Below are 25,950 nucleotides of genomic sequence, written 5' to 3'. Positions count from 1 at the left end.
AATAGCACTGCTTCACAAACAAACGGAACCAGGGAAACAGTTAAGACATGATTGACAAAACAGAGTATCCTTGCAATATTGCAAATATTACCCTTTGTCCAGGCGGTAACTATGTCAGGTGGTTAAAAACACCTCGGAGCCATCCATGTTGGATCCCGATAACGCCCGAAGTGACCGACGGGAGCATCTGAAATGTTTCGTGGTCAAGTCACATATGTTCTTGCACAACCGTACATATATGTCGACGTAGTACGAACTGCAGGTGTATAACTACATGCCTGATAGCAAAGGCTTGGCGTTGTGTGTTTTATCGCATATGCTCTCTGTTGAAGAACTTTGGATTCCAAACATAGCTCGATAAAAACTTTGAATATAGCCTAATGCAAACTTTCACTATACTATTACATGGCTGAGACATGTCAGCCTGCTTAGTTGTGTTCAGTAAATATTTCTAGTATAAATATATACTTGCTGGTATGAAATGTTGGAAAATAACTCGAAAAACAGCATGCGCACAATATAATTATGCGAGAAACGATTAGTAATTACATTTGATGAGTTATGCAGGCTATCACACATGCATGCGTATACTGTAGGTTAGTATGGTTTATGTATAGGATCAACTTATATACGCAACGCTTCCTATCCTATCTTCCCCATAATTCCTCCCTCCTCGCCCATTTCACAAAGGTATTGTTTGCAGCCTACATAAGACGAATTACAAACATCAGAAGAAATGATAACATTGGTCGACTGTCAGTATATACAGTTTAAATATTAATTGGAATTGATATTTTGTTACTTTTGGTTGAAATACATTTCTATCCTGCATTTGTTTCCTTCAAAAATGCAATACACTATATGGTGGTACTCCAAAACCACCAGAAGGACAAAAAATACCACAGCTGGTACGCAGTCAGTCATAAACAATCAAACCGTTACATTTTGAATAAATGCACTGACAGGAAGTCAATATTGGGATAGGAAAAGATGATATAGTTGGTAAATCTTGGCATATTTATAGAACTATTCTCTAGCTTGGACACGGTTATCTTTACTAATATCTGTCAAAGTTTATACTTGGTGTTCTCGGATACGATTTATTTCGACGCGAAACCCGTTGAAAGATGTAAATTACAATGACTTATACGTTGTAAACAGAACCTTATAACGAAATTGGATTCGAGATGTGAAAAGATGAAAGCTAATTTTTGACTGACGTCATTTATCACATACGTGGTTTACCATTGATATCTTTCGTTATTTCTATAGTTTCTAATATTTATCAACTTTGATCTACACCCTGCAGAACGACCGCCTGAGGAGGGGGAAGAGGTAAGAATGGGAGGGGGGGGGGACATAAAACTGTCCAAATCTTAACTGATAAAGTAGCGATATTGCTTATCACCCCACACACCCCACCCCTGCCTTTTTATATATATATATATAAATATATATATAAGGATATATATATATATATTTATAAATAAATATATTTATATATGTATATAAATGTTTATATATAAATATATTTATATATACATATATAAATATATATATATATATATATATATATATATATATATATATATGTATATATATATATATATATATATATATATATATATATATATATATATATATATAGGAGGGGGAAGAGGTAGGAATGGGAGGGGAGGGACATAAAACTGTCCTAATCTTAACTGATAAAGTAGCGATATCGCTTATCACCCCACACACCCCCACCCCTGCCTTTATATATATATATATATAATATATATATTATATATATATATATATATATAAATATATATAAATGTATATATATATATCAATATATATATATATATATATATAGCCTATACATATACATATAGGGAAGATGAACGTCTATCAAGTGTATCGTTCTGCTTGATAGGAACCATTATAGCTGGCCATCTGTTGTATTATTTACGTTGGTATTTAGTTTTCAGCGAGGTCATGGGACCAATTAAGACAGCTCATTCAGAGTATTAGAGAGAGAGAGGGATAAAACAAAATACACGATATGATTGGTATGTACTGGTACTGATAGATTGATGGTAAAAACTTATATATGCATGAAATACACACAACATAACACGTTTCAGGTATAAAGAACAGTTAGTTACTGTACCTATTAGCATATTATGATTTACTTTGCTTGAATATTCATGGTGTGTGTTTGCATATTTTTGCATACTTTATATCGACGTGTGACTCAGCAGTTGTACGCGTTTTGTGTGTATAGAGTTGATAAACTATATATAAGCAAAACTATAGTTTCATCTGGTGTTCATCTGGTAAAGTGGTCTGCTACTCAAAAACTATTGTTTCAAACCCAAGTTACAATTAATTCTTAAACTATCAAACGTGGTTCGGGTCGTGATTATAGTTTTACTTGACCACCAAAAATTCGATCAACTGGTTCATATATTTACCGGTTAAGTTGAGATCTTCATCATATTTAAAATGCACAGAAAATAACTTTGTTACATGTGTGAAGAAGGCTCTTTGTGGCGGCAGCTGGCACACAAGATAGGTTTCTCCCCAATATTCTAACAATATGTAAGAAATTAACGATTAAACATACCAGAATTGAACAAAGTAATTACGTTTCGTCAATTTTTTTCTGTTCACAAAAGTGATATATCTTATTCAAGATTTTAATTGCCTTGCATTAGTTCAGTTACACTGTTAGCGGATTAGCAAATCACTGAGCTCGTATTAACCTTCCTTAAGTGGATAATATCCTTCCTACTTAGAAATCGAATACATTTTCGCACTGAAACGAACTTTACGGGTTTGATAAAAGTTCCCTAACCTTTCATGCCTTTTGTACTTTTAGAGGAAGAAAATTTACCTTTTTTCGAGATAGTTGTATACTACTCTATACTTTCTAAGACAAATCTAACCGACGATGTGAGCTGGCCCTACCGTGCAGTCACATGTTTAAATATTCAGCCTAACCTACAATGGATTCATCTAACAGATGAATCACACACAATTCATAGTTCACGAGTTCCTATACTTGACAAGAGCTTTATCAATTATCCAAACAGTACGACGATATGGTGATCGATTAATTAACCGTTGGAGTGGGTATGTTTCATCGAATCTCACCATGAACGGCTCCGAGTTGTAATTAGTGACGCATCTTCATACAGCCGAAGCCATAACTTGACTTATAGACTGTTTTGAGCCGAGAATATAGCGAGGAAAAGTAGGACAACGCAAGATGGATGTAGTGCACAATTACTACGCATCAATGGTCGTACATTTAGCTTAGTAGCTGAATGGTGTAATGAGGTTATACCACTGTAACTCCCTGGTGTAGACTTAAATTGGACGAATTGAATTTAAGACCGAGTCGGGGGAATTGCGCATCAGTTGCAAATCTCATTTAACTTTGCTAGATTAACATCCCGTCTTGACTATCTTTTGCGACAAGCCGAGGAAAACAGAGACGAATCGGTAGCAACCGAGCAACATTGGAGGTTCACCGAAGTATCTTCCCCCTTTTCTTGTTTTGTTTTTAAAGACCAATCTCTTTTCTTTATTTTCAGTAAAACATTTCTGACAGAACTTTCAGGCAAATCTACTGTTAACGATACCGTTGTCAAAATAGAAGAAATCGACTTCCTTGATGTCTACTCTACTTTTCAATTAAATGAAGAGGCCTCGCGTCAGGTTATATAGTGAATAGCCGACTCGAGGAATTGTAAAAGTTCATGGATTCCGTACCATTTTAGACGCGTGTTTCAAACATTCATCATTATAGGCCAATAAGGTGATGAACTCTGTGAACAAAGAAAACAACAATCTTTCACCAAATTAGAAAACTACCGAACAAACTCACGACATTGTATTGGCTGTTAGCCAAGGGAAACAAGATACGGTGAATAGACTACTTATTGTGTACATTTATAAAATTGTATTGACTTATCGTTGATTACATGTTAACAATATTTACATTTATGCCATGAACTGCGAATTACATTTCAGAAGTGCTGGCAATTCAACAAATAATGTACAAGTTTTCAAGGCAAAAAAACAAACAAGAAAACTGCGAGGCAACGAGGGTTTAATTAATTCTTTTCCTTTCGCCCTTCCTTCCTTCTTTCTTTCTTTCTTTCTTTCTTTAACAGTGTTTGTCTGATTTATCCCATTTTTTGTTGAGAAGCAACCTAATCTGTTCATGATCTAACTTCAGGCTTCCATTATTTTATCAATGATTTTAGTCTCGTGCGGCGTTCCTAGAAGAGGTATAACGCGGCTCTATCACCAAGAAGTGAGAAACAATACTCAAGAGGGTATATGAAGTGCGACAAAGCTGTTATTAGGCATCGCCACAGAAGAGCTTGCAGTACATCAAAGTACTTCTGTTGATTTTAAAATTGCAAATGCCACTGAAACGTGACAAGTAATGAATCTCGCAGAAATGCAAACCATATCTTCAGACTTTAGTTGAAGCCATGTGTTGTGTCAGATGTGCACTGACGTGTCTATGCACATATGGGTTACAGTACGTCGCCATGCCAGATACTACACAGCAAAGGCTAGAATTAAAGATCATAACATTAGGCCATTCTTAGTCTACGTGTCCCTATAGCCTAATACCAAACTCAAACTGAGCTAGGTTTACTGGAGTCATACTCGCAAAACTGATACCACGTAACAATGGAAGTGACAATACATCTTACGTAGATGTCTTTAATAGGATTAGAGGTACTATTTTCGAGCTCGTAATTTCTTAATTAGATTTGTATACACTTCGACTTGAAAATAAATCAATACCATATATTAAAATAGTATGCATTATCTTCTTGGACGAAAACTCCTTTACATAATCAAACAAATTAAATTAAAGTATCCGACGTGATTTGTTATCACGAAATGCGTGTTTATTCTATTGCAATAAATTATGTAGACTTTAAGGTAAGTTTTTAGTTTTTTTTGCGAAGCGTCGCGTTTTAATATTCTCCTGTGATTAAGTTTGTGCGCATCTATCCGCATATATTTCAAATGCTTCTAACTACAGTGATAAACATATCACGTACATTTACGGTCCTTCAATGCGTGACATTTTCCTCACAATAAGAAGTCTATTGTAATCTGACAGGAAAAAAAATCGTTAGAAATGAAATTGTCAAATTACACTAGTATATATATCATTAACATATGCGTGAATTCATTGTGTATGCTGAGAGCAGTTCAAACCTATCCAAAGTTTGGTATGATAGGCTATAGTGCGATAACTGCCAAGTGCCTCCGTTGATCTGGGTTCACTAACGACATGATTCCCCTGATAAAAAGTTGAGTACATACAGTATGTTTCCAGGGACATTTGTCAAGCGAAAGCAACTTGATGAATAGGTATAATTAGTATTTATATTAATTCGGCTTGAGTAAATTAGCTGCTGATAAATTTAATCAGCCGTGTGTCTACATAGGCCTGCTTGTTACAATTTAACCCAAAACCTGAAATGGCTACAAAAATACGATATTTCACTTTCAGTCATGTGATTATTGTTTGAATGAAAGCCTTGATCAACCGAGTCAATCCTTATATTAGTGTTTAGTGATTTTACTACGAAGCAATTACCACAGTTTGATAGGTTATTACTTTTGAAGTGCAAAGGTTACTCTTTTGCGAAAGTCATAGTATATCGGAATTCCGTTCCAAACAAGGTATGCTATACATGCAATATACAAGCTGAACATTAGAGTTTACCTATTTAAACATATATTCTCTTTGTATCACTCTTTTCAACTCTTAAACCTGAAATATATATTTATTGTATATTTCCTAGTACACATTGCATAGCTTACAACATGGATATGAATATTTACATCCTCTTGATTCATCATGTAAATAGGACAACATGAGTGATGAAAGTGTCCCACATGTTTAAGGGTTTATCGTGTCATTGTGAACATAATTGTATTTCTGTTTCCACATGAAAAGAAACATTTAAAATGTGCATTGGGTGGACTGAGGCTACTGTTACATACCAGGCTTCAGATGATGTAACTAATACTACTCAAAGACATGAATTGAGTTTGGTGTCCTTATAGCCGAAAAAATAAAATGTATGTTACATGACATCATTTGCATATTTCAAGCGCCTCGTTTAAAAAAAAAGGTGAAACACCGTATAGTCTCAAAATAGTGCGTTACTACCGAGAAGCCATGTTGGATAACAAGATAAAATTATTCTATCATTTGCGACAAGTTTGTTTTCAGTTTATCAAAAGGATACTCCACTGGATATATTTATGTTTGGTTCGAACTCTTATCGTCTTTAGGACATTTGCATTCAATTCCTTCCTATGGTTTTTTGAGGTATTGATATTTTGTGCGGTTGAAAATGTCACAGTATGTACATTATGTGAACCTGGCGCAAACAGTGATAATGTCATGTATAGTTGTACTCCGACAACAAAGTGTTTTGTTTTGTTCCATTCTTCACTCTTTTTGTCTACTTTGTATTGGGCAAAAGTCTTAAAGGGTGTGAAGACTCGTGTACAAAGAAACGTCTGATGCCGGTAATCTGACCTAGTTTGGAATAAGGTGTAACAGAAGTGTTAGACACCACCATCGATACCAGAAAATACGCACACAGCTTGCTACCTTCGGTAATTAGACCCTAGTGTACAGTCAGTACATACAGCTGCGGTCAATACCCACAGCACAGTGTACAAACGATACAGCGATGGACATCTCAGGTCCAGCTAAAGATAACAACGTATCACGTTTCATTAATGTCTGCATTTTGCAGCAACAAGAAGAAAACTTCACTTGCAATCAACGAAATGCTTACTTTTTTCAGAGGCTGCACACGGTTCGGGCGAGTCTTCAGTGCCTTTTACGAGATTGTAACGTTCACAATATAGCCTAAAAAAGTATACCATAAGTATCATCATTACATTATGATATAGTCAATATTTTAACAGGTTGCTTCTAATAAGTTCATTTTTTGTATTACCATATATTGTTTGTCCTAGCAATAGCTTTTCCAATTCCTTTGTTTGGCATTGCCTCAATACTGAGATCTCCCAATGCAAGAACTTGCTTTGTTTCTGACCTTGACGTGACGTAGTTTCTAACTGTTATAAGTACATCTCATCTCTTATTTACCTTTTAACATGCATCCAAGTGATCTTCATAGTAAATTTGAAGTCATCAAAAAAAAAAAAAAATACGGAAAGGATTTGTCTGTTGTACCAAATCATTTTAACCTTTACCTTGAAAGGAAATGAACTAATTTGCCAAGGACGATGTGTATGCATTAAACCAGTTCCAGCATAAATGACTTAGTGTTCTTCAGTCAGTGTAAAACAAATTTCATTTTAATGGGATTCAAATGTGATTCCGTACTACGATTTGAAGATCTCTTTACAGAAACGGCGGTTTATAAAGAGATTCGATTGAGGTTTGGTTAAAATTAAGAAATCGATCTTTTCTTACTCCTTTTTTTCTGTAATGGTCAGAATTAAAAGCTTTAAAAGAAATATATTCATTTCAAAAGAATTCAATACATTTGTTAACGTATTTTGAAGATAAGACACAAATAAGACCACTATTATTATTAATACCATAAATGATGTTTGTTTGAATAGTCTGTGTGTTTCTGTTTCTGAAATTAGGCATAAGTATGGTTTTACAATAATTATATGCGTACACAATTGTAAGCCGTTTTGGCAAAAGCAAAAAGAAACGAAAACAAAATCTGGTTTATTTTTTAACAACCTCTTTGCTTCCGTGAAAACATAATATTAATCAAATTATAAAGTTATCAATAATGTTAAGATGAATAATCCCTGTACTGGTCTCTGAAACTGGACATTATAAGATACCGTACTAAAAAATAAGTTGAAGCATGCACATATGTGCCAAGGGGGCAACCCCAAGTTTTGTCAAGTGGATAAGGCCAGGGAGAGGGGGGGGGCAAAGACATTATACCGTTCTGGGAAGAGGTCTATGAGGAGGGATTAATCCTACTCTTTGAGAATTGTGGGGAAAAACGAGGGGGGGGGAGGGTGTTTTTAGATGCAAAATGATTTTATATTTTTCAACTTTTGACGCCATATCAAGGAATTTTCAACTGTTTAGGTTATATATAAAAATGTGCTTGCCATTTCGGCAAAACGAATTAGGACTGAAAGAAAATGTTATCCAACTTTTTCACAGATGTAGGTAAATGTACACAGTTAAAGCCGAAGCTTGATGATTGTAGACAATTTTTTTTGTGACAATTTTTCAATGTGACAACCAAGACCCATTTTTACAAGTCACATATACATATTAAATCCAATAAGTATGGGCAAATTAAGTTAAAAATTAATTGTCTAACACTATCGCGTTGAAAACTAACAACAACGACAAAAACGTTGAAAACCTAAACCACCTTTGTTACCGCAAAGGCATATTTAATTTCATTACCGAATATTTCATGCTTTTTAATCATAAATTCAAGATGACGTTTAAATCACGTCATTATATTCAATAAGTACTTGATCCAGAGCTTTCCATCTAAAGGTAGCATCGTCTTAAAAAATCAGTATAAACCTCTGTGAAAAGTTTATGATGAGGTGTGACTTTTATGAGTTTTTATTTTTTGTTACGTTCAGACATGTTTATGTATAATCAGTTTGACGTCATCAAAATTACACAATGTGTAACAAAATATTATATTAATGTTTTGTCAGGAAGGTTATATCCACAAGAATTATGGAAGATGTGACATTTTCATTTATTTATGATGACATTTTAATGTCACATTGAGTCATTTACGTCCTTAAACTCAAATTTGTCAATAGGAAATTTATGGCGAAGTTCTATAACAACCAAGATACACAATGTGGCACTATATGCAAAGTATTGTATACTATTAATTGTAATGTAAAAGTACAATACATCTGTATACAGCATTATATATATCTTTATTTTGTGTTTATTTTATGTAAATCTTAAGCTGGAGGTGATTATTGGGTTTCTATTACGTAATGTGTGATTCCATTGCTGATATTGTGCTTAATGTTTACTAACGTTTGAAAAGAATAAAAATAGTTATACAATGACATATGACCTGTTTTTATATCACATTAATTGATATAAAATCAACATAGGTGGTCAGGTATATGTAACGGGTCCATTAAAGGAGAAAAAATAAAATGTTATAAGGACAACCAGAGATCCGCATAACATACAATCCCATAGTGTGTGTAGTGTATACATTCTCCAGTATGCTATCCTACCAAAGTAACAAGCTATAGAGAATGAAGTGATACGCTGAATTAGGTTGTCTCGATGTCTGTTTTGTTTGTTGGTGCCGTTGTTTAATTTTGTATTTAATTCTTTTAACTCAGGACTTAAATATTTCTTAAACTGTTATTGTGTTTATTGTTATTCTTTCTTATAAAACAATTTCTTATTCAGCATTTAGTATTTCACTTTCCTTGTCTTTGTTCAAATCAGATATTCAACTTGGACAAAATTGTGCAACACTTATGATTATAGGTATGATTATTATTATTATTATTTTTTTTGCTAAGATGAAAAAAACATTTTAAACAACTGAATATAACATTGATGCAAGTAAGAATCACGAGAAGTAAAGATATCACGGAACATTTAAGTCCTAACACGAATTCAATACCTCGATGATGCTATCTAACGTTTTACTTACGCGTGCTTGTGTTCATAACGTATGCATTCACAGTTTTAGCTTGTGCGTGTTGCGCTGGGATATATTCCCGAGATTTCATGCAAATGCAGTACAATACAGCTCCAATTTGGAACACTTTATATTTGTTTCTCCTTTCGAAAGGTTTTCTTCAAAGCGAAGGCATACTTGAATTCTGTATGTAATACATGTTACATATTTATGTGAATAATATCTCGAAGGAAAGCTAAATGACAATAACATATAACAGTGGTTTAATACCGCCTGCATACGTTTGAATACTGTATCTGCATTATATAGATGTGAATATCCTAGCCTGTGTTGGGCAACTAAGTGATAATTTTTATTTTGATAAAATTTAAAAATATATATATATATATTTTCCGTGAATTACACTTTTAGATGAAAAGATGTTGCAGAATTTTTTATATTTTTTTAATGTTGTTTTTACACCATATACTGATCGTTCGTGGTTTGAGACAGTGATTAAAAGGAAACACATATACCAAACCTTCATTGTTTGTCTGGTGATAGATATAACTGTCATGAACAATTTCCCAAACAGCTAAGAAATTGTAGTCCATTTAGGAGATATCATAGTTGTTTCATCGCACATAGGGCAGAAGACTTGCTCAAGTCTTAATATCACATCAGTAACGGGACTCGTCGTTCGAAACCTGCTCAGCTATTTGTAAATGCATGATTCTGTTAGTACGTGATTCTAAATACAAGTGTTGTTTCCTATATATAAAGACACAATTCCGGAACGACTGAAACATCCAATTAACATGCCTCTCAGCTCAATATATTTGCAGTCAATTGAATACATACAGAAAGGTTACTGTAGTATTTTGAAAAGGTTCGACTTGCTTTAAGGTAACTTCCGTTTCCAATGTAACAGAGGTATATAACTTTACACATGGCCATGACATTTTCATTGGCAAGTCTTACATACAGACAATATCGTCTAAAAACACGTCGCGTGTCTTTCTGATGCGTAGATATAAAACCTGGAAGAGATTGTTCCAGGACTTCGTCTGAATTAAGACTAGCTGAAGCATCATTTTGTAAATTTATACCTTGAAGTCATCGATAGACGGAAACATGCAAATTAAATCTATATATAACCTATATGGATAGGCTCTGAGAGCCTATCGTTGTAACAAACTATCTATAGTTAGATTGGTCATCGAATTTTCGCTCCTAAAATTTCAATCAGTTATGCGCATATATGCTTCAGTGTATCAAATTTGTTCTTTTCCAGTTTCTAAAGTCTTTCCTTTCTTTTTCATATCTCCTTTTTTCCCCTTGATGCTGATATATTTCTTACAATACATACCAATAGATTAAAAAGTAAATTTGAAAAAGTAAGAAATAATTAATCAAAATAACGAACTCCTACCGTTCATCTCTTCAATGTCTTCCCAAACTCTATAGTAGTTTATCATTTCATATACCATGGGAAATAAACTCACAGCAAGTGACTATAAATATATATAATATATATCTAACTGGCAATTATGAAGAACAGTTAGTGTTATATACAACCATACATGTAAGTAATAAATCATTGAAGATAAATAATTGCTTTCTGTCTTCACATCAGTTAATTATTCATAAAACCATTTCAGACACATATATAGTTTTAAGCTGCTTTCGCAAGTGATAATGCGAGTCATTTTTGATAGGAAGATGAAGCAATTATAGCTGAAACGTTTAATGTGTATATTGGGTACTAATTCAAAGAAGAGAATTGCTTCATGATATACATATACGTCATAACAAACGTTTGTGCCTTAAGATCTATAGCTAAGTTCGTGATGGACAGTTTTCGCAAGGAAAAGGGCGTTGAATGGAGACACAACCGTTTTTTTTTAATTAAAGAGAAACTGTTAAAAGTTAATGAGGCAAGGGTGGGTGGGGATGGGATGAAGGATAGGGGCCAGAGGGTATACTGACAGAGTTATATATTGGTGACAGCAACATTTTGGGTGGGAAGAAAAACTGCATCATTTACAGGAAACGAAGTCGCAGAAGTATAAAGTGTATCATGTAGCTATTATAAGGATGATAAAATATATCAAATATCGTTTTCACAACAATCCCCTTTATAAACACAAGTATGTTATGAGTCATTTTAATGTAGTCATCGATGTGTCTTCATTCATTCATAAATGCTACTTTTAATATATTTAGATGATTTCTAATTACTATTTTCGATCATCAATATGTATATATATATATATGTCCTTCTCAAAGTCAATATGTTCTCATTAATGTTCTAATATAATCATGAATATAACATTGGCCATGTTTCCATACAATCATGCACATCGTGGCATCATTACACTCAAAGATATTTCTTTTGTGGTTATTCTTGTCCCTTGTTTCTTTCTTTTTTCTGTTGGTGTCATTTCAGCTAGTTATTGATTAACTTTTTGAAGTTGTCAAATGCTATTTCTCCGACTGAATGATTGAATAAATATTGTAGTTCCACATGGCGGCAAGGCCTTTATGAAAAAATTAGGATTTTATCAGGTTTTTGTCTGTCTAATTGACAGAGGTCTAATAACCTACCCTGTTCTGTTGAAAATCCAATAAGAAATGAAGACATATACTATTGCCTGTTTGTAGGCTGAAATTAGTCTTGAAATTACTCTCACTGATGATGAATCTGTTAACACAATCGAAATTCATATGTCGCACGATTATGATCGTCATAGAGTTTGAACATATTTTCACCTCGGGGAAAATTACTGAAATGTTATCATGTTCATAAAGGCATCGTGAATGTATTCCAAAATTGACTGGAAAATTTCCAGATTAATGCATCTCTCGTATTACGTAGATCGATATATGCCATTAAGTTTATTTTCTCCTCGTTTCACTTTTGTGGTCATACACGTAATAAATAATAATAAATTACATTCACACAGCGCTTAATACAGCTTAATACAGCATGTAGACTATATATACATAGCGTGCCTATATACCTTAATACCGTAAATACGGGCAGGCCTGGGAGGGGATTGTCTGTCAGCGGGGCCAGAGGAAAAAGAGTCAAGCAGGAGGCCCGGGAAAATTTGTAATAAATAATAATGCATTTTCATGCATATTTTATGATGAACGGAGAGTGATAAAAGGGGACCCGGTGATAAATTCCATCCCCCGTGGTCCAACCTAGCACTTGACGCATCTTATATATGTGGCTGGTGTTACGTAGGTGTTGCTAATATACAAACTGGTCTTGGGCACCGGTAATTGCCAAAGAGTTAGCATATTGCATATGAGCATGAATGAGCTTCTCTGACGTTATATATACGATCATCTTCTCCCAGACAAATATCAACGTCACATTGAATCCCTAGTAATAAGATTTGTTTCCAAATATTTCATACTATATATAGTCAGATAGACTGAGTGAATGCGGAGAAAGTTAGTAATCACTAATTTCAAAGGGTAAATATAATAATAATAATAATTATAATAAGACGATATATGAAATTATGAATAAGGTAATGGATTGCATGACGGATCGGTATACGTCCCTACATTCAGGGTCGCTATGGGAGAGTGGAGTAGGTAAGGAGCCTAGACGGAGGGGGCGGGGGCGGGGGGGGGGGGTAGCGAAAGACCCAACGGAAAATACAGGGAAGGGAAAATACTGCAGTGTCGTGAATGTAATATGCGGTAAACAGTGTACAAGGTATATAGGTTCATATTAAATAGTCTACTATACCCCATCATGTGCATATGACATGGTGGATATTAATGCTGGGTTCATGCAGTTTGAATTCTAACCCCATCATATCTTGTACACGAAGGGAAAAGCGCTTTGAAACAAGCACTTGTTGTTTTCTTCGCGTATTGTTTTATTTTCTTTGTTATGTGTTTAATCTATATGTTTGGCGAAGAGGGGTTAAAGCCTATATGGGAATAACGCAATCATGTTACTAGTTGATCATATTATCCAATTTATGATAAAACGATTATTTTGTATTTTTTCTTTTTCGGGGGGGGGGGTAAATAAAAAGGTACACGACCCCATACGGTCCCCGATTCGAGTCACTCCAAGATTAATGTATGTCGTCCAGTTACAGAGTTGACAATTCATAATCATGGACGTTAAATATGCATTTTTGACTGTATTTGAAGTGTGTGCTTTGTGTATATTGCTATTCGAACTTAAAGTAAAGAATAATAATCAATTTTGTGCATAACGTATATTATCAGAGATTTATAATTCCATTGTTTTTAAGATATTATTAGAGTTATTTTTTAATTATGCATAATAACCTGATGTCAAATGCATGACCATATCAATGATTTAACGTAATATATACCATCTCAATCCAATCACACATAATTATTATATATATATATGTAACATTATTACTCTAAATAACTTAAGGCCCTAATAATATTCCGATTGACTTCCGTGATCTACGACTTACCCATCAACTCTTCCACATCGATTTTGTTCCCCCAAATCAATAATTAATTCTCCCAAAATACCCACGAAGTCTTCTTTCCAGTTCTCTTCGCATATTTCGGCGTGCGATGCACGTACACACATAGACGACGATCAAACTGTAGTTTACCTTGTCACATGTACCTTGGATTCAATGTAAACATATCTTCTCGGTTTTTCCGGGAATAAACCTTTTTTACCTCATGCAATATGTATAAGTTGACGGCAAAAAAAAATCAGTGAAGTTCTATATTATCTACATATATATCTCCAGTTGTCAGCCCATATAATGTTCAGATCATTATTCCAGGCGTTCAATGTGATCATACATGCAATCGAGGTCAAGTACTACATAATTCTATCTTCATCTTTAAAAGACAGAAAAAAAGGTAAGACTTCCCCAAAACAAGAATAAGATGATGCAGAAGCCCCGACAACATGCACACCGTATAATAAACTCTCATACAATAATAACTGATCGTACATGCTTTCATATACTGCTGATCATACAAATTTACCGCACGAGTGAGACTAAAGCATATATATATACACACACATTACATATAGTCTATATATGGGAATGATGATCAAAAATCGTACATTCCCTCCATAAAATGGCTTCTGATTTTTTAAGGCTTAACTTGTCAAATATACCTAATTGCACAGTTAACGATATAACTTACCTGTACAAGTATAACGTGGTTATCCGAGAATTTAAGTAAGTTGTTACGGAATTCCAGAGATGTACAAGGTTGTTCCGTAGTCAAGCACCGAACCAGACGCTTATTAGCGAGCTAACGGTCTGTGTGTGTCTCTTACGGCAATGTGAACTGAAATTTTTTTCTGTTTCCTCGGTTTTCAGTGAAAAAAAAATGAAGGGGTTGCTTTTGAATATGTATCGACTATTGGTTCTACGGCAACAGCTAATCAGGCGCGTGAGCCGGTGATTCCCGCCTAGCTTGGCGAGAGTCATGCATTCAGTTTCACGTCCGTAGGGAGCAATGCCCTATTGGATTTAAGCCGGTGAAATGATTTTCTTCAAATTTGGGAGTCGACGTATAGTGCTGTCGAGATCACAATAGTACGTCCAAACCAAAAAAAAAAATTAAGATGAAGAAGAAGAAATGCTGCGAGCAGATCAGGGAGAATTGATTAAATTTTCGAATAACCAGTCACGTTAAACACGCATTTTATGTATCGAAGTGGTCAGGCATTCTAAACAGAAGTTAAAAAAACAGGGTAAGGTATAGTTAAATTTGTTATAATTGAGGGGGAAATGAAGGATGGTATCAGTGAAGGGGTTCTTTTGTTTTATGGGAAAGGTTAATGTTGCTAAAGTGATCAAAAATGGTGACGTTGAAATCAAGTGGAGGTTTATGGATTTTAACTGGTATTTTTGGTAGTAATTGGGAGGGAAGTGACTCGGATTGGCTGAGGGGTTATATACTAGGAAAAGGTAATTCGCTTTTATCTGTTATTATCGAGGCCGTTCCTTTCAACTATAATGGAAAGGTCGTTCACATTTGTTACAAACTGATAGTTTATCAAGATCAGAGTTGTTTCATGCAATGACGTTTTTGCCAAATCATATATTTTAGTGTCGTAAGTAATAAGTGGTCAAAATCAACAGAAGATTTTGTTATTGTTTTTTATCTTTATGTGTTTCGACTTTTCGAAAAAGCAAAGTTATTAATGGATAAGAAAGGAGAAACAAGAATCTTTGTTACTTTAGGGATCTTTCACAAAATTTTGTTTCAATTTATGCCGCATCAGAATAATGACCTGAGCATGGAAGCTGCGAAGCCTACAGTTCAGATAAAATCTGAAAGAAGTTTATGAATATTATTAATTTGGAATATGGTGATATGAAATTTTGTTATTATTTTCCCTGTTTAGAAGACAGTTATGTAACGCGATGAATGCAGATAATTTTACACACTGAAAGAGCTGCATTATAGTTTCAATTACATTATTAATACACAGTGAAAGACTGCATATGTTGTTTCAAGTCATATTGATATGCATGTATGAAATGATTTTTTTCTTGTCAACATTTACAAATTGAAATTGAAAAGTGCATTTTTTATTATATTGTTTGAGGACATAATTTGTGTCACCAATTTACCAAATGTTAAACACTTTCAGCTCATTCATGTTGCAAGTCCAATCACGCCACTTTTACTTTTTATCTATTTATTTATATTTATTTAATTGAGAATTGGTTTGACTATAACGGTAAATACAAGGAGTTCCTAGTCTTTTAATATAAACAATAAACGGTGTTTTGAACCAATGGTTAAAATCTTTAAAGTGCTAGTACTATCTGTGTTGTGCGGTGGCTTAATAGGGACATAGGAACGAAAAAGTGTCCTCAAATCTCAAAATTTTGACTTTTTATCTCAAATTTTAGACTTTTTTAACTGTATAACCATGCATGGGGCTCCGCACTATAGCTCCCCATGCCGTAGGCCTACATATAACAACCGGTACGTCAGCTTATAGTTTCTTATCAATAAATCGTGTTTTTTGCTCTGAAAATTCTCCGGTTGTCGAGAAATGCTCCACTTAGGCCTACATCAAGCCTTTGATTACTAAAATCCTAAACAAGAGATAATCAAAAGAAAGTTTTATTTATATCGGAAGGTTGGCGTACTCTTTGGTATAAGTGGTATCCCTCTAAACTGAGTTATTCGCTGTAATACATTTTCAATAACGTCCCTTGCATGTGTGACATATACAGGCAATCATAAAATATGTTCCGTGGCTTAATTAAGCAGAGTTTTAGTCTTGAAAAGAGAACAATTTAGTGCCGGTAATGTTTTATAGCTATTCCGTGTTAAACAAAAAAGGGGTCCTCGTCCTCGTGGCACCTACTTGTGTCAGGAAAAAGTTGTTGCTTAACCCTAACAAATCTAAAGAAATGTGTTTTGCAAACAAGAACATTAAACATGAAGGTCTCTTGTCATCTAAATCACAACGAATTAAACTGAATGGTTCCGAAGTTGAATAGACAACAAAAAACATTGTTTGTTATTAATATACTTTATGTTTGTACTCCTTTTTTATATTTATACTGGATTGAATAAATGAAATGAAATGTCTGTGATAATTACATATATTTGGGAGAATGTTTAGCTATAGACAATGATACTTATATTGGAGATTTTGATAATCATTGAATGAAACATTGTAATGAAACTGCACTGATATCAGCATACATTTTGAATGTAAGTATTAAACATATATATTTACATATGAAGGTGTGGAATTAATCATAGTGTACATTCATTCATGTACATTACTACTGTGCAGTGCTCTTGCTAAACTGAGTACTAGGCAAGGTATCTGGCCAGATTGTCCAAACATTGTCCAGTACAACCTACAGTATTAATGTACACTCACTTTCAAAAGGCACATTTTGTAGACATGCAATCACACCGATATTTTGAGATGTTCACATATCTAGTGGAATATATATACAGGTTCATTCAAATGAAACATTGTTAAGAAACTTTGTGTACTGTGCACTGATATATGTAAGGTAAAACTGAACTATTTTGTAATGGTGTATCCAAATACTAAGTTTGTATCCCAAACTCTGCATCTCTTTCCAGGAGCAGATACAGATGGAAAGAAACTTAAGTCCGTCAAGAATCTTCCACAGAAGAGTCGGTATATGTATGAAATAATTTAGTTTTAAGGACACTTTACAGTGTACAGCAGATTTTCATGACTTGTAAGCGTGTTTCAAATTGAAAACCATAAATTCGTGTGACCAGCAGTACTCTTCTTGAATTGAAGTATTCCACATATTATTTCAGTACTACATTACAAGGGTGTCGACAGATACACAGTGCACTCAGAACTTAATAAGCTCTTGTAGCCTTTTGCCTACTTCATTGAGCCCAAAAAAAGTAATCGAGAGAGTAAACCAATAGGCCTGAACACCAAAACGTAGTTGCATTATAAGATCATCAGCTAGTTAAGTTGAGGTCTTACCTAACTTAGGTTCAACTTAACTTTCAATGTAATATAAGACCTAGGGTTACTGGCATAACAGTTAGAGTTTAAGAACATAGGCTGTTCTGTTTGGTCAAACATAGGCTAGCCTATATAACATGGAACTATGCTGAACCTGTATGAAATTATGAATTTGAAAAGTCCAATTTGGTGAAAAGTATAAACCTTTGGGAAGAGCAAGATGGCATCTCTGTGGCTTAAAACATTCCACTATTTTGTCTCTCCTATCCAGTTAGTATATTTATCAATCGATTGTTACAAACAAAGATGTTCATTCACTTTCAACCTTAGCTCTTCCTGGTTCTTCACAAGCTCCACTTCGCCAAACTGCTTCCATAGTTCATTCTCTTCTCTCAGTTAATCATTGTTTCCTACCAATTGCATTTAGTACTGATGAAACAGGCTGGATAAGTTTTTTATGTTATCTTTTTTTGGGGGGAGGGGGAGGGAGGGGGCAGTGTGAACATATAACAAGTGGACAAAAAGTGATGAAGACTTAGTAGAGAAATAATTTGACAGTATGATAACTGACCATACAACAAAGAGTATTCCAAGTGAGTGTTACAGTAAGTGTTAGGTGATGTGTTAGAAAGAACTGTAAAGTTAAATTAAATGTTATGCATAGTTGAATTTGCTTCATATATGTCCTTCATTGGCGTAGCTACGGGGGGGCGTGGGGCGACAGCCCCCCCCCCCATGAAAGCTTGTCGCCCCCCAGTCGCCCCCCACTGGGATTTTGGGTGTCGAAAAAAAATTACATGTGCGAAAAATATATCATTGGTCTGAATGGTCTCGAATCTCCATGATGACCACTCATGAACGACCCTTCGACCGCGGACCGGCAGTAGGCTATAGTTGCTAAAAAACCTGACGTGACATAGCGCATTGGCCGAGAAGTCTACAGTAGTCGCACTGTACTGAAAACTCATGTTAACGACCGTCGATAATATAATTCCTGCTCTACAAGACCACAACACACATAATGTTTACTACTGAATCTGTGTGTTCGACTGTTCGGGCAAACTTTGCATTTGTCACTCTTTTTTAAAATATCCATCATCCCTAACATACAAATAAATACTAATACAAACAGCCTATCAGTATCTTGTAACCAGTGCGCATTAACTGATCAAACAAGCTAGTGAGCAATACTATACCCTTATGGAAAAGGTGGTTTCCAGGTACTTGAATGCCAAAGAAGATGTTAAAAGGTAAAAAATGCTGACATCATACACATGTTTCTCACATCATTGCTCGCGTCATTGCCTCAATACCCTGTTACATTTTCAATCGGGTTTTCACTTCTGGGACGTACCCTGATGCTCTTAAAACCGCTAAAAAACCAAATTTTCCAAGAAAGGAGACAGCACTATCGCTGAGAACTACAGGCCAACAGTGGCGGAGCGTCCAAACAGTCACGGGGAGGATGCCCCACCCCTTACTCAACTGGACTGCTGGCGCCTTTTTCAGCTTTTTAGCACTTTTACTTATTCGCGATTATTGACTTTTTTATTGCACTCTCATCTACCTATTGACATTTGTCACATTTTGTTGGTGTAGTTTACTGACAAAATGCTCTAACGTATACGGCGGTATTTAATTTATCGGCACTTAATTCTGTTGTACGAAACTCTTTCCAAGAACTGTACGGGATTTTCGATCTATTTTTTCGAAAACATGAGCACTCACAAAGATACCACAGGGATTGTGATGAAGCGCATGTACTTTCAACACCCATGTAAACTTTCGACTTGTCACAAATGGCGATGACACATATTTTTTCTTCGTTTATCTGCAAATTAGCAAGGCCCGTAAAGAGTCATTTCCGGCGATCTAGGGAATATCTTTACTCAAAAAAAAAATCTGTACGCTCCGCGCCAACCTGTGGTGGCGCTCCGCTTAGATAGTGTCGAAAGCGCCCCTACAGGCCATTCTCGCCCCCCTGACCAAAACCCCTAGCTCCGCCACTGCCGGCCAATCAGTCTATCACCCTAATAATATTTCAGACGCAATCTTTGATGTCTGTTTGACATATAGCTCGGTCATTTCAGTATGTTACTTGGCTGAAAGCCCAGTCAATCTTTTTTATTTTCCACGCGCAATTTGCAGATTTGTCGAAAAATGTCAATGCCGGTGTCAAACTCACAAAAGATATGTCATGATATTTCAAAGTAACTTACCAGATTGTTTTTTTTTTCTATTTCACTAAACTATTTGATGACCATTTCAAAACATGGGATCTCAAAATAAAGGATGTTGAGAAAACTTTCGAGCAGCTAAGAAGGCCTGGGAAGTGTCATTTCCAACGATCTAGGAGGCCTTTTTAGCTAAAACTTTTCGGTACGCTGCGCGCCAACCATGGTGGCGCTCCGCTTAGTAGGTAACAAGAAAATGGTCAAGCCTCCCCAGGAAATGTTCAAGCCACCCCCCAGCGCCCCCCACTGAAAAAATCCTGGCTACGCCACTGATGTCCTTCATATACAATATAGGTCTATGTGAAACTCCATCACTGCTCAAGAAACACTCTGACTCTCTTGGAATTTTCTATGTTATTTGATTCATATTTGGCGATATTTGAATAAATGCCTTAAACACACCAAAAAGCTGCCAGTATGTAAATGAGTATGATCATGCAATGAGAAAGAATACCTAATGCTTCCCACACAACATTATATCTACTAGATACTTCTGTAAGTATCTGGAAAGGAATTAAAAATTCTCTCTCAGAAGGAGTATGGCAAATACAGTGAACAATTTAAAAGGTTTAAAAGCTACATAATAATGTATATCAATCTGAACTTGTTTTTCTTTATACTTTCCACAGATAGAGCTGGAGCATTTCTGAAAATTACAAAACTTGCACAGGTGTACCCTTGGTAGACTGTGCACACCAAGGTTATCAACGAGAGTAGCAGTATAAGGTGCACAGATGAATGAAGTTAATGAACGATGAGCAACGATTAAACTGATAGAAAAAATGACAGTTGCAACATTACACATAAAGTTAAATTGCTTGAATCAGTTTACTCATTTCTTGAAGACATCGAGGAGGCGTATGAACTTAATATTCTCAAGAAAAATCCAGAAATATATTTTTGTTTGAATGAGCACTTTCTTATTTCTCAGTGTAGTGTTAGTGTGTCATTGGAGGAGGAGCAGAGATGTGTTGTTTGTTGTTTGGTTTGTTCTGCTTTTTCGAATATGTTTATTACATTCTGAAGCTAATGCTGATATTAATCTTCTTCTCAACTTGTGAGACTGCTTCATTATTGACCAATTAGTCTGAAGTTCATTTGTCAACCCTATTTTTTTGTTAGTAATTTTCGTGTATACTTGTTTCAAGATATGCTATATTCATAAGTTTCCCATAAGGCCATTATTTTCTTTTCAATTTTATATCATTAAGTTGCAAAGTGGAGAAAAAGGATACTTCAGATGAACTGAGTGGAAGGCTAACTTAATATTTGAAGTGATATTGTTCTGTTTATCCATTCTGTCCACCCAAATATGTTTATAACATTCTAAAGCTAATGTTGATATTAATTTTCTACTCAACATTGTGACATTGCGTCTTTATTGACCAACCAGTCAGAATTGCATTTGTCAACCCTATTTTGTGTTAGTAATTTTCATATGTACTCGTTTCAAGATATGCTATATTCCACACTACATGCCATAAGTTTCCCTTTTGGCCATGTTTTTCTTTTCAATTTTACAACATTCAGTTGCAAAGTGGAGAAAAAGGATACTACAGATGAACTAAGGGAGAGGCTTACATAAAGTCTCAATGTGTGTTAGCCAAATTATAGCTTCGATCTTTCCAGCTTACTGCCCTAAAAGCTCAGTAAAAATAACACCGTTCTATGCAATTTTCATATTTTTAATCATTATTTGTATTGAGTTATCTGTCTTTAAGCATACTGAGCTGAATAATATTCGCCAGATCTTTTAACGAGTTCTAGATTCCATGGGCGCAGATCCTGGTGGGGACAACGGGACGCGTCGTTACAGCCCCCCCCCCCCGGCCTCTAAAAAGAAATCAAATTAGGCTCCTACGCCTATGTGTCCAACCAATTTTGCTAAAAGATACAGCTCTAAAACGTTATACTGTTGCATGTGCTACTTTAAGTGATAATTTTAGCCAAGAATCTTCATAGGTCCAGTCAAAAGTGTCAAAACTTGCAAATAAGAGTGTCACAGTAGGCATTTGATAGTTCAGTTATTACTGAACCAAAAAAAACGAATGAAAGCTGACATAGACATTCAATTCATTATCTTATTAGTGTTGACATGAAAAGAATGTAATCTTTATTGCAACAATAAAGAGAAATAATCTTTGCCCGTTTTTTGGGCATATTTCTACCAATCTGAATCGCCTTATCACGTTCTGGAAGTTTAGCTAACATGTATATGTATAGGCATTGTCACAGTAGGCACTGTGAGTGTTGCAATAGGCATTTAATAGTTTAGTTATTACTGAACAATAAAATGAATAAAAGCTGCCATAGACATTCAAGTCATTATCTTATTAGTGTTGACAGTTAAAGAATGTAATCTTTATTGCAACAACAAAGAGATATAATCTTTGCCCGTTTTTTTTGTGCATATTTCTTCGAATCTGAAGGGAAGTTTAGCTAACATGTATTATATTTACTATTTTTGATGGTAAACTGAACAAAACCTGTGAATTAGATGCAATGCAAATTCTGATGCTTATCAACTACTAAACAGTAAAAGAAGTTTGCTAGCATATTGTTATTCCATAGTATGGTCACATTTGTTTTAATGTTAATTTATCAGGAGCTTTGAAGATTTGAACAAGAACTCAATTGTGAGTGTGCAACCTAACATCCTCAATCATCAGTGTTGGTGCTTATCCATACAGATAATTTAATTTAGTATTTCCTTTAGCAAACTTGCATGAACCCCTGTCCCTTATAAATGACTGAAAACTGAGAATGACTTCATTACGTCACCAGCAATTTCATGTCATAGATGAAGATTATCTAGGAAAACGCTTTCAAATATAGAACCCATGTCTACTTGACTGCGATGTATAGCTTGTAAGCCTATTTCAAGTCACCACATATATATATTCACTAAGTGCCCGACACGGCAGAGAAAAGTTATGCCTGTGTCACATTCGGTCAATAAATGAGTTCTTTGTATCTGAAACATTCATGAACGCAAACAACGAGACCCCTTCAGTGCCTGAAACTCCTGCTTTAATTTATATAAAAAAAGGTTACATGGATTGTCTTATTATTCCAATCTTCTCAGTCACTTAACGATACTGTCACCTGTTTGGAATGAACTTTCTGGGAACAGACGCATGAGCATCTGTTTAAATTGTGGAAACGATAAGGCCTTAATTGAGGGCGTTTCCGCTTTTTAGGCAACCAGAACCGTTCGCGGCAACCTTTCTAGCTCAGGGCGGAGTTTTCTTTCCTGTATGATAGATTGATTATTAATTTATTTCAAGCTGCTACAATGAAGTTTTTCCGATTGCTTCAGTGACAGTTCAACGACGAGCTTATAGTACATTGCCGGCTGAAATGAATGTTACATGAACATGAACGGGCGTATCAAATATTTTATTTAACATAGATCCATAATTTTGAATATCTCAAAGAACATTGCAGATCGTGAGATTTGTATCAGATATCACTGAATCTGAAAGGAAATATCTAAGAGAATTCCAGATACAATGAAATTATGTGACAGTAACGTGCATCTCAAGATATCTATATCACGGTATTCAATTTGAGATGATTTTTGACACAAAATGTGATAAGAAAAGATACCGGAAATTCCATTTGGCAATTTTATCTCCATATTATTTGTTGATATCTGTACATAAATTGACAGGTCGGTAGCAAAAGCACGTGATCGTAGTGATGATTTAACACAGTGACATTATCATAATTAAAATTCACTCACAATAAGGGACAAAAAGGTTTCATACAAACACTATAGAATATTTATTCAAATAATTTGAGGTTGTTTGGTTGTTGAATGCGACTCCCGTGTGGAGGGCTCTGGTTCTTACTCATGCCAAAATGGTACCAGTGTAAAGATAATGTGAATCTGTTTGGGAGATAACACGGTATCATGTGTTCCGTATTAAACAAGAATAAGTAGGGTCTGTAGGGACTTGAGTGAGTCTAACAATGAGTGACATAAAAAAGCCAGTGGTGTTTAAAATGTTTAAGTGTCTTTCTTTATTCATAGTTTTGTTTAGTTTTCCTAGTATCCAAATATGGTGCTTGTCATTGTTACTGCAACAATGTACATGCAAATGACACTGGCTTTCATGTCAGTAATAATTCGGCTTACTTTCATGATGAAAAAAAATGAATTCAAACAAAAACATATCAAAGACAAAGTAATAGATTTCACATAACATCGTATATTATGCTATGACACATTGCCAACCTGGCATAGGCCTATTCTCATATCATTTATAAACCAGGATAGCTCCCAAACTCAGCAAACATTTTCCTAGCTGTTTTTCAAAGTTATTCATGACAATCATTTCATAAAAGATGATAATAGTGGTCTGCTTCTCCTTTACGACTCCGTCCTTTGGTTAAACGCCAAGTGTAGGCTAGCTATAATGTATACTACTAGGACACACACACACATGGTTGCAACGGAAGCATACAACTATATGTAAACCACTCAGTGCGATGTCGAGTGTTCTTTCTTAATCGAAAACCTTTTTATTTTCTTATATGGGTATGCTGGCGGGTGACACGATTGGGTTAATAACAACCTTGAACAAATAATCAGATACTGTCGAAGTACCCGTTTCTTATCGTAGCGGGGTTTATCCTCTTTGCACAATAATTTGAGTTACATAGGCATTAACCAATAACATGAACATGCAGATATTCAAGTCCCGATACAAGGCTTACTCACTCATATGTGCACATATCAAGGTCGAATAAAGTGTATAGGGGTAACTGGGCCCGTTCCTCCATTCGCCGTCCTTCCGGCACAAATTTCGAATAGTCTTCTCATTTAGTTTCTATTATTATTATTATTATTGTGATTGTTTATCTTTTATCTGATTTATTGGTCCGAATGTTTTGCTTTATTTTCAGTTCAGTAAATTCGATCCAGCCTTTCTGATCGACGTTCATAATTCTTAACTTTTCAAGGCAGTTATGTTTGTTCCTTCTCACACTCTTTAATTATGTCACTGGACAATCGATTGCTTGTTACTATATTGTATAGGTTGATAACATAATATTTTCATATTGAAAATATTTGTACGACAGCCTTTTGTTTTTACTCATTTGGCGTTCAACGGTGTCATGGCGGATGACAGAAATCTAATGGAGGTGTACACGGGCCATCAGATACATTTGAACAATGGTAATGATGAGCCGGAGGGAGGGGTACTAGTAAATATATTAGTTGGTTCACTTGAAATCCAGTCTCCAGTTTAAGTCTGCTGTTTTCCTTAGATCGGCTTGAGCAATACAACAAAGGTCTACGCATTTAGAAGCTAAAAAATATCCTTTATAGCCCTTACAGTGTTCGGTTCGACACCTTCCTGGACTCATAGTAATTGCTTCCGATTGCAGAGGAGATGACACAAACAACTCTACACTGAATTCGAAGAAACAAAAGGTAATTTAATAATGCGTAAAATGTAAGCACGAGACCGCTGTTGGTAAATAAAACAAAACTAAATAATTCTTTCTCAGGCCTAGCCTATCTGATTGAGTTTTCTATATATTTTCA

The 25,950-nt window shown here is 35.0% G+C and overlaps 2 protein-coding genes and 1 long non-coding RNA gene across 6 annotated transcripts in view; 2 read left to right on the top strand and 1 right to left on the bottom strand.

Moving 5' to 3' along the window:
* Window positions 1-15,326, bottom strand: part of LOC139961398 (sphingomyelin phosphodiesterase 3-like) — a 47,223-nt gene extending 31,897 nt beyond the window's left edge. Inside the window, exons 1-2 of one of the 2 annotated variants that reach the window (XM_071960550.1) lie at window positions 14,862-15,326; window positions 3,763-3,818 (exon numbers count right to left, since the gene is read on the bottom strand). The gene's annotated coding sequence lies outside the window, so the exon portion shown is untranslated. The remainder of the gene's footprint in view (window positions 1-3,762; window positions 3,819-14,861) is intronic. The other variant, XM_071960545.1, reaches the window with a different exon arrangement.
* LOC139961415 (uncharacterized) overlaps window positions 1-24,664 on the top strand; it is a 56,305-nt gene extending 31,641 nt beyond the window's left edge. Inside the window, exons 2-3 of one of the 2 annotated variants that reach the window (XR_011790839.1) lie at window positions 17,793-17,850; window positions 21,023-24,664. This is a non-coding gene — a long non-coding RNA (uncharacterized lncRNA). Of the gene's footprint in view, window positions 1-17,792; window positions 17,857-21,022 lie in introns of both variants that reach the window. The other variant, XR_011790842.1, reaches the window with a different exon arrangement.
* Window positions 24,665-25,592: 928 nt separating this feature from the next.
* Window positions 25,593-25,950, top strand: part of LOC139961371 (uncharacterized) — a 40,494-nt gene continuing 40,136 nt past the window's right edge. Inside the window, exon 1 of one of the 2 annotated variants that reach the window (XM_071960519.1) lies at window positions 25,593-25,836. The gene's annotated coding sequence lies outside the window, so the exon portion shown is untranslated. The other variant, XM_071960523.1, reaches the window with a different exon arrangement.

Source organism: Apostichopus japonicus, chromosome 3 (genome assembly GCF_037975245.1).
Source record: "Apostichopus japonicus isolate 1M-3 chromosome 3, ASM3797524v1, whole genome shotgun sequence".
Lineage (NCBI taxonomy): Eukaryota > Metazoa > Echinodermata > Holothuroidea > Aspidochirotida > Stichopodidae > Apostichopus > Apostichopus japonicus.
Note: the sequence above shows the minus strand (reverse complement) of the source record. Positions and strands in the feature narration are given on the sequence as shown.